The sequence below is a fragment of the Leucopleurus acutus genome, assembly GCF_964270905.1.
Source record: "Leucopleurus acutus genome assembly, chromosome: 16".
NCBI classification, from domain to species: domain Eukaryota; kingdom Metazoa; phylum Chordata; class Mammalia; order Artiodactyla; family Delphinidae; genus Leucopleurus; species Leucopleurus acutus.
Window position 1 is genome coordinate 39604400 of NC_139158.1, and position 14762 is coordinate 39619161.

The 14762-nt window shown below is 51.1% G+C and overlaps 1 protein-coding gene across 3 annotated transcripts in view; it reads right to left on the reverse strand.

Annotated features, from left to right (window-relative positions):
* The window catches only part of RRBP1 (ribosome binding protein 1), a 59049-nt gene extending 44501 nt beyond the window's left edge, over positions 1 to 14548 (reverse strand). The window contains exon 1 of one of the 3 annotated variants that reach the window (XM_082857018.1): positions 14321 to 14548. The gene's annotated coding sequence lies outside the window, so the exon portion shown is untranslated. Of the gene's footprint in view, positions 1 to 13162; positions 13309 to 14320 lie in introns of those variants that run through there. The other 2 variants (XM_082857017.1, XM_082857016.1) reach the window with 2 other exon arrangements.
* Positions 14549 to 14762: the final 214 nt, after the last annotated feature.

A 14762-nucleotide genomic window follows, 5' to 3' on the forward strand; every position in this document is an offset into this window, starting at 1 on the left:
GGGGCACGAACCCGTGTCCCCTGCATCAGCAGGTGGACTCTCAACCACTGCGTCACCAGGGAAGCCCCTAAAGTGATCATCTTTATCCTTAATAATGATCCTTTTTTTCCCCACTTCATTCTGATTGTATGTCTGAATACACTACTATGTGTAAAACAGACAGCTAGTGGGAACCTGCTGCATAGCACAGGGAGCTCAGCTCGGTGCTCTGTGATGACCTAGATGGATGGGATGGGGGGGATATATGTATATATATATATAGCTGATTCACTTTGTTGTACAGCAGAAACTAACACACATTGTAAGGCAATTATACTCCAGTTAAAAAAAAAAGTTATGCCAATTTTGGGGGGGTTAATATTGGCCTAGAATCATTTTCTGTTCTCCACATGCAACCTTTCTGGGTTCACATGTTCTAAGTGGAGCTCTTAAAAGCAGCATGTAGCTGGATTTTATTTTCAGACCAGCATGGCAATTTGCTTTCTTAACTGGTACGGTTAGTTCACCACCATCTACTGTGATTGCTTATGTATCTGGACTCATTTATACCCTTATTTTGTTACTCCTATTTACAATACTTTTTCTTTGCTTATTCCCCCTTTATTTATTTATTTATTTGCATTCCACTGGACATCTTTTCCTCTGTGTTTGAAAATTACTCTTCTGTTCTTGTGTGTGTCTGTGTGCAAGCGCTCTTTAAAAAAACTGTAATTAATGGGCTTCCCTGGTGGCGCAGTGGTTGAGAATCTGCCTGCTAATGCAGGGGACACGGGTTCGAGCCCTGGTCTGGGAGGATCCCACATGCCGCGGAGCAACTAGGCCCGTGAGCCACAACTACTGAGCCTGCACGTCTGGAGCCTGTGCTCCGCAACAAGAGAGGCCACAACAGTGAGAGGCCCACGCACCGCGATGAAGAGTGGCCCCCACTTGCCGCAACTAGAGAGAGCCCTCGCACAGAAACGAAGGCCCAACATAGCCATAAATAAATAAATAAAAATTTTAAAAAACCCTGTAATTAAAATGTCTTTTCCCCTTACGTTCTCCTAACATACACACCTGACACTTCCCAGAAGCCTTGGTGCTCCACCCACTTCTCCCTCACACATACTTGGGCGACCTGCGGGTGCTTGGAGTTCCAGACACTCGTGTTAAATTACCCAAATGGTTCCCAGTCTGTTGCTGGCCACTGCTTCGTGCACCTCACGCCTTCTTTTGAGTCTCCCCAAAGCACGTCCTCGACTACTTGCTTCAGCAACAATCTCCTCTTGATAAACACCCGCAGTCCTCACAGCCCTGGAAGGACTTCTTTCCTTCACCCTCGCTCTGCATGAATGGATTAACTGGGTCCAGAGTCCCGTGCTGACAGTTATTTTCTCTCACCACTCTGAAGATATTATCTTATCTGTCTTCTGGCTTTTTTGGTTGGCAGCCGTGGCAGGGTGTGTGCTTACTATGGAAAAACATGTTGTTGAGCTGTCATTCCTTTGTAATACCTTTGAAAAATACCTCCGCGCTTTTAAGATTCATCTTTGGGGTTCCAAGCCTTTACCAATGCCTTTAGACGTGTTATTTATTTTTATTATCTTAGGCTCACTGTGCTTTCTCATGTTTTTCACCAGTTCTGGAAAGCCCTTGGCCACTCAGTTCTTTGGAGATTTCCTTGCTCCTGTTTCTTTGTGGTAGAAGTCCTAACTAGACCTCAATCTCTCTGTGCTACCACTCGGACATACGCTCCACTTCGCCAATTGTCTCTTCAGCTGAATCTAACCAGTTCTATAATCAGTCCTTTGAGTTATTCTATTTTTTTTCAAGTTCGCCTTGTTTTTTCCCTGGTGTTATTTTTTTCCATTAATGTTTTCCACTACCTACTTTTATACCTCTGACAGTGACTCTGGCAGGAATTTATTAAGTTGCAACCCTGTCTGGGCTGAATTTCAGGCTTGTCTCTAAAGAGCTATTTTATCTTTGCTTCAACGAAGCCTTCAGAGAAGGCGGCAGGTAGGGACACATTTTTAGATGCAGCAGCTCCTGTTAAATATTCCCAGGAGACTCTGCCTCCCCCCCCTCAGGACAAAACAGATAAGCTCCCACACCATCTCCCCTGGCCACTAGTCTGTCCCTTCAGTGCAGGTTTTACATTGGAGTGCAAGTTGGGTTCCCACTCCCCACACCCAGCTCCCACCTGGACATAAAAACCAATGACCCAAGACCCAGACTTCGGAGGACTACGCGACACCCACACTGCAGGGGCAGCTCACCTCTGGACCCAGACAGTCCCCGCCCTTGGCTTCCGGGATTCGGTAATCTCTTTTACTACCTTGTAAACTCAGCTATGCTTTTTAGAGAACGCTTATTAGCTCCATCTAACATTTCTAAATGTTTATAGAGAAGAGAGTTTTCAGGTCCTCTCATCTAAAATTTTAAGTGTGACCTCTAATTCTTCTTTCTTTTTCTTTTCTTTTTTTTTTTTAACCTAAAACTAAGAGAAAATCTTGTAACTAAAAGATATAGTATTCAGAAATAATTTATTTCATGTTTTAAGAGGATGGAAATAACTGACTTCCTACTTCAAAGAAACAATGCTATTCATTTTAAAGAAAGATAAAACACTAAAAATAGAAATGTATTCTATTCTCAGCCTTGGCTTTTTCACCGGCCATTTCAGATTCAATTTCTTTGCTAAGGAAAAAAAACAAAGCATTGACATGCTTTTGTGTTTCTCCAATATAACAGTCTTTGGAAAAGTAGGTACTTGAATGAACCTAAATCTTCTGAGCACTTACGAGGATCCTACAGGGCTCACTACACGCCCCTGAGGTAGGGGTCAGGAATCCTGAGTCCTCAAATCGCCCACGAGCAGTTCAGATGTGCAGAGTTCTTCCTGCAGTGGACACGAAGCTCCCAGGAAGCAGGATCAGTGGTCTCCCCACTGTGTCCAATCAAACCTGGGCACATCCACGCTCCAAGCGTCTGTGTAGGCTCCACTAAATACCAATCAGGCAGGGGCCACTCATTTACACGGTCACATGGTTATGAGAACCACCTTGAAACAGAAAAGCACAGGCATCCTGGCAGAGGAAGAGAACACACACTGTGGGGTCTCACACGCTTTGGGAAAGAGTTATTTTCTTCTTGGTTTTTCGGCTTTTACACTATTGCAAATGGGGTCTCTCTTAAGTTTCATTTTCTGTTTGTTGCTGGTAATACTGACATGTAATTGATTTCTGTAGGGTTCCCCCCCCTCGACCCACAGCAACCTTGCCTAATTCTAGTAACTTTCTACTAGTAGTAATTCTACTACTTTCTTCCCAATCTTTCTATCTTCCGCTTCACTTCTCTTGAATTTCTGCACAGGGCAGGACCGCCAACACCGTGCTCAAGAGAAGGCGTGTCAGCTGGCAGCCTGTTCTTCCTGATCTCAAAGCAAAACTTCTGGGCGTCTTGCTATGCAGTGCGATGCTTGCTGTAGACTTTCCTGCAGGTGTCCCTTCATCAGGTTCTTGGTTCTCTTCTTAGCTTAGTGTTGTTAAATTATATGTTCCCAGAAATTCACTGATGTTGTTAAAACTTGCAAAATTATCACCATGTTGAGATGAAAAAAGAAGCCTTATACAAACAATGTGTGGTAGAGCCCCCTCCTCTGGTGGTTAATAAACACCTATGACACTGCTTTGTTTTTATTTATTAGCACAAGTTGTTCATGATAACCACTCATCTTTTTAACGTCACCACATCTGTAGTGAAGTCCCATTTTACACTCTTGATATTATTTGTGCCTTTTTCTTGACCAATTTTGCTTGATATTTGTCAACATTATTCATCTTTTGTAAGAGTGAACTTCTCCACTGTATATTTACTTGTTTTCTGGTTCATTAATCCCTTCTCATTGTCACTTCCCTCTGAGTGGTTTATTTTGACTGTTACTTCTGGAGACAGATGCTTACTTAGCTCATTAATTTTCATCTTCTTTCTTAATATGTGTATTTAAAGTTATCAATTTCCCTATAAATATTTTAGCTACATCCTACAAGTTTTGATGTGTAGTATCTTCATCATTCATTTCAAAATATTTTCTATTTTCCTTCTTTTTTTGACCTACAAATACATGCTAGAAGTGTTTTATTTTATTATACACATACATGGAGATTCTCTATTTATCTTTTTATTCATATTTCTAGTTTAACTGACCTCTGGTCGGACTGCCTGCTCTACATAATTTCAATCCTTTCATTTGTTGAGATTGACTTTAAGGCCCTGGATACAGCCAATCTTTGAAAATTCTGAAGTCAAATAGGTATTAGCTGGCTACAGTGTTTTGCTTTATTTATATAGAGTCATAGATCACATTCCTAATTTTGTTCAAAGTTCTAATCCTTAGTGATTTTTTGTCTGCTTAGCTGTCAATTACTGAGAGGATACTGTAAAATTCTCTACTATGCTTATAGATTTGACCATTTCCTGTAGTTCTGTCAATTTTTGTTTTATATATTCTTTCATTTTCACCCTGTCTCTTGTAAACAAGAGTTGGATTTTTAAAATCCAGTAAGATATCTTTATGTTTTAACTGGAGTATTTAGTCAATTTACAATTAAAAAAAATTTTTTTTTCTTTTTTTAATTTATTTGGTTGCACCAGGTCTTAGTTGCGGCAGGTGGGATCCTTAGTTGCGGCCTGCGAACTCTTAGTTGCAGCATGTATGTGGGATCTAGTTCCCTGACCAGGGATTGAACCCGGGCCCCCTGCATTGGGAGCATGGATTCTTAACCACTGAGCCACCAGGGAAGTCCCCAATTTACATTTTAAATGCTGATATAGTTGAGTTTAACTCTATAATCTTATTTTGTGTTATTTCCCCACCTGTCCTGGAGTTCTTTTTGTCTCCTTTCTTATCTCTTTTTGGATTGTTTTTAAATCACTCCATTTCTTCCCCTCTACTATTGCAGAATACAGTTTCTATTCTTTAGTGACAACCTTTAAAACACAATAATATGTGAGGTTCACAAAGTTCAAAATTAAACAAAACTTTACTCCCTCCGCTAATTCTAACACCCCCCTAACTTAGGTGTTATTAACCATATCCTTTTTCCAGTGCCCCCCCCAACATTATTATTATTATTTCACATTTGTTTAGAGTTTCCCAAATGTTCCCACCTTCTTCATTCTTCTTTCGTTTGGCACTATTTTCCTTCCAAGAACATCCTGGAGAGTTTCCTTTAGCCAAGATGTCACTAATTAACGGTCTTGGTTTTTGCCTTAAAAGTTACCTTTATTTCACCCTCACTCTGGAATCTTTTCCTTTGGTTGCTGTATCACTACACTTTCTACATGTGGGTGTTTTTCCCTTGTTTGGATGGGTGTCTTCTCCATTCTGTACAATTCTCAGTCATTATTTCGTCCAACACGGGCTCTGGCACACCACCTCTTCTCCCTGATTCTCAGTTGGTCTTACAAGTTACTTACAAGTCCTAATTTGTTCTAAAGTGAAACCTGTACATTCTGCTCTATCTTCCAGTTCAATCACACACTTCAATCTGTTGGGTTTTTAACTATAGTGGTTGAGCTGCCCATGGCTAGAAACTGCACCTGATTCCTTTATCAAATGTGTTAGGTCACTTAACAGTTTCCTTTCTTTGTAGGTATTTTCCACCTTGTCTATTACTTTAAGCAGAGTAAGAAGTGCTTTTAAACACTGTGTCAACCACTCACTGTCTGTTTTCACAGAGCTCCTGCTGGTCCTCATTCACTGAACGCCTGGCGTTCTGTGTTTGGTTATTCTCAACCAGGGATGCTCGTTTGCCTTGAGCCGAGGATAAAGGCCCAGTCCTTCAAAGACCTGCTTGCTTGTGGACCGGCCGTGGGGCACACTCTACAAAGAATCAGAATTGGCTGGAAAATGTCCTACCACTGAGGTCACAGGATCTGCACGAAGGACAACATCTCAGGAGGGGACGGGCTTACTTCTGACTCACCTTCACCCTGGAGGTGCAGGAGTCCTCAGTGGGCACAGCTTCCATCATCCTGCCCACCTTGGTCTCTGCCCCCTGCGCCCAGAGGTGCCATCAGAACTCACAGTTTGCCCAGTTCACCGAACGCCCTCAGGACTGTGCTCACCATCCAGGGTTATTCTTTGCACTGAGACTCTGGTCTCCTCACTACCTTCCTCAGGATCTTCCAAGCCATTCAGTGCTTTCCACAGGTGTTGTTTTCATCTGTTCTGTAGCACTTGCCCCACCCGAGTGAGAAGACTGGTCCAGCCCACCAGTCCACCCTGTCACCGGAACACAGCCCGCCCTTACTTCTTCAAGCTACTGACATTTGGCACTGCTGCCACTCGTGGCCAAACCAAACCCCAGCCAGGCAAGCTCTTAAAAGGAAAGAGGTCATCCCTGCGATGTGACAGGAGGGCTGTTGGGTAGGGTGACTCCCAGATCCAAGCCTGGATGCACATCTGTCCCAGGAGGAGGGGAGCCTGCCCAGTGCCCTTGCCTCCCGGCCCTGGGCTCTGCGCAGGGTCCCGGCAGGTGGGCAGAGGCTCAGGCGGAGTGACCTCTGGTACCCAACGGCCGGCTCCTTTGTTTTGAAGAAATCCACTTAACACTCCAACAGTCACTACATCTACCTTGTTGGAACCGGGGTGAGGTAGGGGGGTCTGATGAAGAATCTCCCCGCAGATCAAAGCTCTGTGAGCCCTCCCTCATGTACTGCGAGGGGTTGCCTTTCTGCTTGGACAGCATCTGCTCACCGGCAGTAAAACCTGACCCTTTTCCGCAAGCCCTATGCAAAGGCTCCTCTTTGATGAACCATCTCCAGGACATGGGGAGGGCAGCACGAGGGGGTGCTTCTTATCAGTAGCAGTGGTAACTCAACTTCACCCTGGTTCCTTGTTGAAGTCATGTTCCAAGATCCTAGGCTGCTGGTGGGAGTACAAATGAGGACCAGCGCTCTGGGGAGTCCGCACTGTTGTCCACAGCTGAGCATATGCCTCCCGTTGCTGCAGCCCCACCCCTGGGAACAGACCCCGTGGAAAAGTGGACACGCGGTCGCCAAAGTCAGGGGCAAGACTGTATTTTACAGTATCATGTAATTTAGAGTACATCAAAACAGAAGCCCCAAAGTGGAAACTATCCAAGTGCCCCTGCACAGTGATGTGCAGAGTATGTACAATAGGGGGATGAACTACAATAGCCCAAGACCACGGATGGACCTCATGCTCACACATAACGTCGAATGGGAGGCCACGATGAGCACAGGCCGTGTGTCCACTTGCCCCGAGTTCACGCGCAGGCGGGAGGGACCTGTGAGCTACAGGTCAGGGGTGTGGTTACCTCCGGGCACGGGCAGCAACCCGAGGGGCACGAAATGAGCTGCTGGGGGACAATGTTTCTTGTTTGGCTGGTCACATGGGGCGCTGCTCCGTGAGCTGCAGACGGGACAGTGCATTTTTCTATATTTGTTCTACTTTAGTAAAGAGTTAAAATATGTATATACACACATGCCAACTTTGGTAGGAAAGTGAATCCACACAGCTCTCAAAGGAAGAGCATCTCTGATGCCAGGCGGGTCTGTCACGGCACATACACTCCTGCCACCCCCAGGCCCCTCATGTGCGCTCACCACGCAGCTCCCAAGAGAGGGGAAGTGGGGACCAAGGTCACGGTGGGCACCGCCTCCCGCCTCCAAGCCCCACAGACCTCACTGTCCCTGCGGCTTCCAAAACCAGACTGTTCAGAACAAACCTCAGGGCTTCCCTCTGAGGTTGGAGGCAACAACACAGGCTGCAGTGGCCGGCTCGGCCGTGGCTAAAGCCCCGTCCATGCCCCTAACGACATGTCACTAACGAGGCTGCTGTTGACGGTGTTGTCACCGCTCACTCTTGCGCACTGACCCCTTCCCCGAGTCACTGCAGTTACTACGAAATTCCCCAACTACGATGATCTAGAACTCACCAAGAAATGAAAACGTGTTCAACAGAAATAAAGTTGCATCTAATTCCTATGCAGGATGAGCCTTAATTAAAAAGGAAATCGTTTTGCTACAGCTGAGTTGTACATTTTAACCACTGAATGAAAAGTTCCAATAGAACATACTGCCTGGGCTGAGGGCCAGAACCCGGTCTCTCACGGTTCTGCGTGAAATGCGTAGGCCAGATCCTCCCGTCAGGAGGGGCCAGGAATCTATGATCTACTTTTCCGTTTCTTTGCCTAAAAGCAAAGGCAGGCAGAGAGGAGACAATGAGGGATGTGGGCTCGGCCTTGAAGGGGCTGCGACCAGCCAGCCCGCCTGTCTCCAGTATCCCACACCTGCCCAGCGTCCACGCCCGGTCCTCGAGGAAACGCCATCTGGGAGGCGGGAGGTTCACCACATCCAGCCCTCTCAGCCCAACAAAGTCTGACTAAAAGAAGGGAGAATGGAATGCCAACTACCGGAAAAGAATTTCCCCTCCTACCACGAAGGAGCACTCTTGCTCAGGAAACACAAAACCCACCTCTTTTCAGAGGCAGTGCACTGTTCAAACCAAAAATAACGTTTTGTTTCCTGGTGAGGGCGTCGTCACCGATACGCTCGGCTGCTCTGCAAACCCATCTAGCTCATCATCTCCGCCGGGAAATAAAGGATGCTCACTGCGAATTCTCCTCCTGGAACCAGCGCAGGCACCTGGGAAGGGCCAGGTCTGGTGAGGCCCCCACGTGGGTGACGGACAGCGGAGAACAGGCAGCGCTGAGACCAATCTAACCGGCCTGCAGGTGCAGGGCACCTGGGAGAGAGCGAACGCCCAAGCCTTCTGCCAAGGGTCACTTCAGAGCGTTGGCTTCTGCTGGCGGAGCAGGATGGGCCACATGTGGCAGCACCGCCATGAGTGTAACGGTCAGTCTCCCAACTGGAGCCAGGCTGGGGGGAATCCCAAAGTCATTTGGCTTTGGAATATGTTTTTTGTGTTTATATTTGATGCTCTAGGAATCCAGGCTACTTGAGGCTAAATGATAATGTACTCACAGAACACAGGCACTAGAAAATCACCTGTTAGCTCGGCAAGGATGGGCACCTACTGTGTGCCACTGTCCAGACACTAGGGACACCTCGGGGAAACAGGGCAGCCACATCCCTGCACTGGGAGAGCTTACAATCCAGTGTCAGAAATGACAAAGTCAGTCACATATGTTACACATCTGGTGGTGATAACGAAAACAAAGCCATGCAGAGACGTGGGACTGGGGTCACCGGGCCTGTCACTTTAAATAGGGTGGTCAGGGAGGTCACAATGCACAGACCTGAGGATGGTGGGGGAGCAAGCCACGTGGCCGTCTGGGAAAAAGCTCCCCAGGGAGAGCAAGAGCATATGCAAAGGCCCTGCGGCAGAAGGGCCTGCCCGGGAAACAGAGGGAGGCTAGTGTGACCAGAGCAGGGGGTGGGGGTGGCAGCAGTGAAGCCTGAGGGAAAAGTGGGGCCTTGGAGGCCACTGGACAGCCTCTGGCCAAGGAGGGTCCTGAACACAGGGTGGCACGATCTGCTCTGGGAACAGACCAGAAGGCAGGGGGTGAGGGCAAAAGCAGGCAGACCACTTCAGACCTAGTGAAATAACCCGGGGGATGAGGGGTCTGCACCAGGCTGGCACCAGGGGATGCGGTGAGAGTGGACGGAGCTGACAGGTTTGCCGTCGTAAAGGATACAAGTGTGAGAAGGCATGGAGTGAAGGATAAACCACGATGTGTGGCCTGAAAGATGGAGCCAACTGGCCTAGTTTCATATTACACGAGGAGGAAACTGAAGCCAAGGGAGGAGAACAGTCACGTCCAAGGTCACACCACTTACTCTAGGGACTAGAACCCAGACCACTGCTCCCCCCGCTGCCCCAAGCTGCAGCCAGTGGGGGACGCCGGTGACTACGCAGGTCACATGTGGACGCCCTCCAGCTCCTCTTTGCTCCCAGACGCTGGAGTAGACAGTGTCCCTCGGGGACCACCGGCACCCAAGCACGTACTGTGAGCGAGGCTGGGAGGAGAGCACAGCCCCTGCCCGGGGAAGACAACCACAGTCCACGGCTGCCACCTGAGAAGGCAGAACTGGTGTGCCCAGAAATTCCCACTTTCCCCAAGAGAATCCCCAAATCTAGATTTTAACAACAACAACTTCTCCAATTTTAAAAGGTGGCTTAGTTGTTTAGCAGCCCGGGCCTGAACAAACCTCACGTGCCAGCCAAGTTCCCTCCACGCAGGGCTCCAGCTGGGAACCAGTCTCAAGACAGCCTGAAACACACCTGGTTCACTCACACCTCAACCAGGGCCAGGGCACAGAATTAGAGCTTTGGGTCTAAGATGGTCTTCTATTCCAACTCTGGAGCCAGCAGATGGTATTCACTATCACTATAAATAGCTGATCACTTCCGGCACAACCTTAGGGGCCTCCTGTCTGACCAACAAGAAAGTAGCTGTCTATCACTCTGGGCTCTGTTAACTGGTTTGACGTTACTCTACACAATGTACTAAGATGAGGCCACTAGTACAGCCAAGAATTCAGAAATTCTCCCCAAATACTATCCAGTGATCCTTTCAAAGTTCTATGGAATATAATAAAGCCCTGCAAAGAGCCAGGAAGCAACTGCTGTCCGCCAAACAGGAAAATGCCTGCACCCTGGACCGTGTAAGGTTAGGAGACCGGCAGCTGTTCCAGCCTTGCCAAAATAATCCAACGTAGAAATTACAGAACTTTCTTTATAAATTAAAGTTGCCCTGCGTTGCTAGGCATGTGGGAGATGCATGTCATTTACAGCTCTTAAAGGAAACACGCTACATGTGTCTGGCCTCCAGTCGTGGGAGTCGGCCTGCCTGTTTCAGGAGACTCATCAGAACTTGTGTGCCTAAGAAAACAGCCTCCTAGGAAGTCCCCAGGTTAATTTTCCATAATGCTAAGTGGCCCTCTTGCCCAGGCTCTCTCACTTAGAATTAAATATTTACTTTCCCTACAAGCCATATGTTTTCTGCCCAATACCTATCTTCCGTGTCTGTTACATCTGACCACTTTGATGCCCTTGGTGTTAGGTAAGAAGCTCTCCAGGGCAGGACCACTGTCTGTGCTACGCCCCTGCTCCCCTGCCTTCTTTCCCTTAACATGCAGTTTATAATGCACACCAAGGGCCAGGAACAACTGCTTTCTAAAGGTGACATCTTATTAGGTGGAAGCGCATGAACTGCCACTAATTTAATTTTATTTAACTTTAATTAAGTTGAAATACCTCCGTGTGGCTACCGTACTGGACAACACAGTTCTAGATGGAGTGTCTTCGGACACGAACGAGGTTCGTTTGTGATGTCTGAAGCCCTGGCACACAGGAGAAGCTTGACAAAGACATGAAATGAAAGCCCTGTCTTGGTACTGCCACATCCCACACTGAATCCCCGCCTTCGTTTCCATCTTCCAATTCCAGGTGCTTCCTGGGGTACTTACTGTCCCAACGAGTATGGAATTATACAGCCTGTAGGTGTCGGTGAACATTCAGAAGGCCGTGCCCACATCGCCCAGCAGCTGGGCAACAGGAACTGACCTGCTGGGCCTCTACGTTCTCATCCACAGAATGGGAACAACCACATCTACACTATGGAAACTGGCTGCTGTGAGGCCGAGATGTACACCAAAGCTGTGAATCTGACTCTCAACAGTAAACCTTAAAAATCAAGTTGGGCTGAGCTTCAGTTGTCCAATGAGACAGCTGGAGAAAATTTAACAGGTGCGTTGGTCTACCTCATTTCATCCGCAATTATTGTGTTACAGGCCAGGCCTTAACCATCGCCGGGCCAGAACGTACAGATGGACAGCAGTGTCTCCACTGTCATCATTCTCACTGACCATATTTTTTCTCCCAAAACAAGATTTTAGCACAGAAAAATCTGGATTCTCGAAAGAACGGTTGACTCCTTGCCTATACATCACTCACCTCCTCGTTAAAACTCCTTGGAATAAAAGAACAAGTAAGAAAAGTCTGGGGTCCTGACATTTTTAAAAGGCGTCCCTGCTACATAATAAACCAGGATGCCAATCAAATGGTTTGCATTCAGCCACTTACATGGAATTTGGTGCTGTATCATCACTACAGCCTACTGACTTAGGGCTCGTTTCAGCAAAGAGCATAATTGCTCAAATGTGACTCAGTGGCTTGGGATTTATTTAAAATTCTCCCATCAACAAAAACTACTCATGCACCAAGGTACCAAACTAACTTCTTAATCTCTGTAGAGATGTTCAGAGGCCGACTCCTAACTGTGAAAGTGAAGAGTTCTGATCCAGCACAGTGCCTGCGGCTCGACTCCCTGGCGGCTGTTTCCAGTCCCCGAGACACCTTTCTCTCCCTATCTGGCCACCCACCCCGCCACCCTGCAGCTCAACGGGTCCAGAAGCCCTGAACGTGCAAGCCCTGCTCCGCCTCCTGCCTCCAGCTTTCCTCCTTCGCTTCATCAGAGAGGGAAGTGGCATCTCCAGGCCCTCAGAACCGGAAGCTTCTTTCTGGAAGGAAAACAAGTTGGCAGCCCACAGTGGGCCTGACCTTTGGAGAGTTCATAAAGGAACAGAGACGTCACCACAGCCCGCTGCGGGATCACAGAGCCTTCTCTGGGGTTGGATCAGGGGGAAGTCAGGACAGCCAAGCACAGAGGAAAGCGTAGGGGGAGACAGAGTGCTTCCCAGCCCCGCGGGAACAGCCAAAGCTCTGAAGAGACCTCCTCCCCAAAGTCCAGAAAACGCCACACAAACGCCCCCGCTCTGAAGGTTCCAGCACACCAGGCAAACAGTGACCCGCGAGGCTCCCAAGAGCCTGCAAAGTTTCATTTTCTAGATGCTTCCTAGACTCTGCTGACCTCCGACCTCCACGAGTTATTGCCAAACTTCCTTCTGCTGGCACAAGGTCCCAGGGTTTCCCAGCACTTACCTGGGAGGCTGCCCGACCCTACAGTGAGTGGGTGGTTCTATCTCCAGGCTACAGATAAGGAAACCCGGGTTCAGAGAGGTTAAGCAACCTGAGCAGAGGGTCTGCAGCGTGGCAGGGGTGGGATCCAGACGACAGGACGTGGCAAGGCTGCGTCCGCAGCGGGTGGGCCAGAGCCAAACCCAGACCCCACCTCCCTCCCGGCCCGAACACCCTAGAAACTCATGCAAAAACAGTAACAGTCAACACCTGTGGACTACTCCCTACACGTGCTGGGTCTTCACGGTTCTCTCTCCGGCAGCCCGGCTGTTCCGACGTGGAAGCAGACCCCGGAGTGAAACAGCCTGGCCGACTCCCCACGGTGCCGGCTTTCGGAAGCCCACCCCTTAGCCATGACACCACCCGAGCTACCGTTTGTGATCTGCAATGTGGGGAGGGTTCCCCAAGGCTTCCCAGATGCTGCCCGGTAAGCGCGGACCCCAGCCCGCCCTCCCCTGCCCGGCGCCAGGCCGGGAGCCCGGGACCCGGGGCGGGAGCCAGGCGGGGTGCCAGCGCGCTTGACGGCCGGGCCGGAGGTGCCACTTCCGCCGGGCCTGGCACCGCCGGCCCATTCATCGTCCCCCCGCCGGGCGCCCTCGCACCGGGTCCGCGCGACCGGCCGGGCAAACAGCGCCCCCGGCCCCGCCGCCAGGGGGAGCAGGGAGCCGCCTCCCGCACTCCGGGAAGTTGCCACCGCGGCCGCCGGGCGTCCGGACCCGGACGGTCCGGGTCTCCGCACGGCGGGCCCCGCGGCCCCGAGCCCGGCCCGCCCCGTCGGCGCCGCCCGGCCCCGCCGCGCCCCCAGCCGCAGCCCAAGGCGGGCGCGCTCGGCTCGGGCCCCCATTCAATCCCGCCCCCTCCCCCGCCGGCCCCAGCCGCCTTCCGCCCGCCCCCACCCCCCCAGCCCGGACTCCAGCCCGGCAACGTCATCCAGCCGCTTTCCGAAGCTTAACCCCTTCCTCCGCCAGCTGTGCGCCGCCCCGCCCCGCCGCCAACTTTCTTCGCCCAACTTCGGAGCGCGCCGGCCGGCCCGACGGCCCGGCTGGGAAGGACAGAGAGAGGTGGGGGGGGCGGCCACGTCGCGCCGCGGGGCCGCCGCAGGTCCCGCAGACGGCGAGGACGTGGGGTCCACACCTCGGGCACGCTCGGCCAACGCCCCTGCACCGGGTTCGGCCCAGCACACGCCCCCAGGGCCCGCCCGGACCCCCAGGGTGCGCCGCCGCGGCGACGGCCGGGGGCGCCGCCGGGGGAGGGGCCACCAGGGAGACGTGTCACTCCCGGCGCGGCCCGCCCGGCCCGGCCCCGGCGCCCCGACGGCCCGGCCCGCGCGCCGCCACCGCCGCTGCAGGGCCCGGCCAAGTTTCTTACCTGCAGCCGGAGACGCGGGAGGGAGAGCGAGAGGGCAGGAGCCGCCGCCGCCGCCGCGGAACCTGGAGAGAGGAGCCGGCCGAGCCTCCGCCGAGAAGCCGCCCCCGAGCAACTGCAGGCGCTGCGACCCCGACGCCACCCGCCCCGTCCGCCGTCCGCTCCGGCTGCTCGCTGGCTGCGTGCGCGCGTGTGGAGTCGTGGCACTTTCTGCCTTGGAGCTGGCAAACGGCCCCCTCCGCCGGGATCGCCGCCTCCTGCCTTCCCCACCCGGGCCAGCCATTCATCGAGCCGCCTCTCCCCATTGGCCCGTGCCCCGCCACTCCGCCGGCCGCTGACCAGTCAGAGCGCGGGCGGCCGAGCCGCGGCGGCGGCCATTGGGCGGAGAGGCGGGTCTCCGCTTCGGCCAATGGGAGAGGGGAGGAGCTGCGGGGAGCCTCGGGGG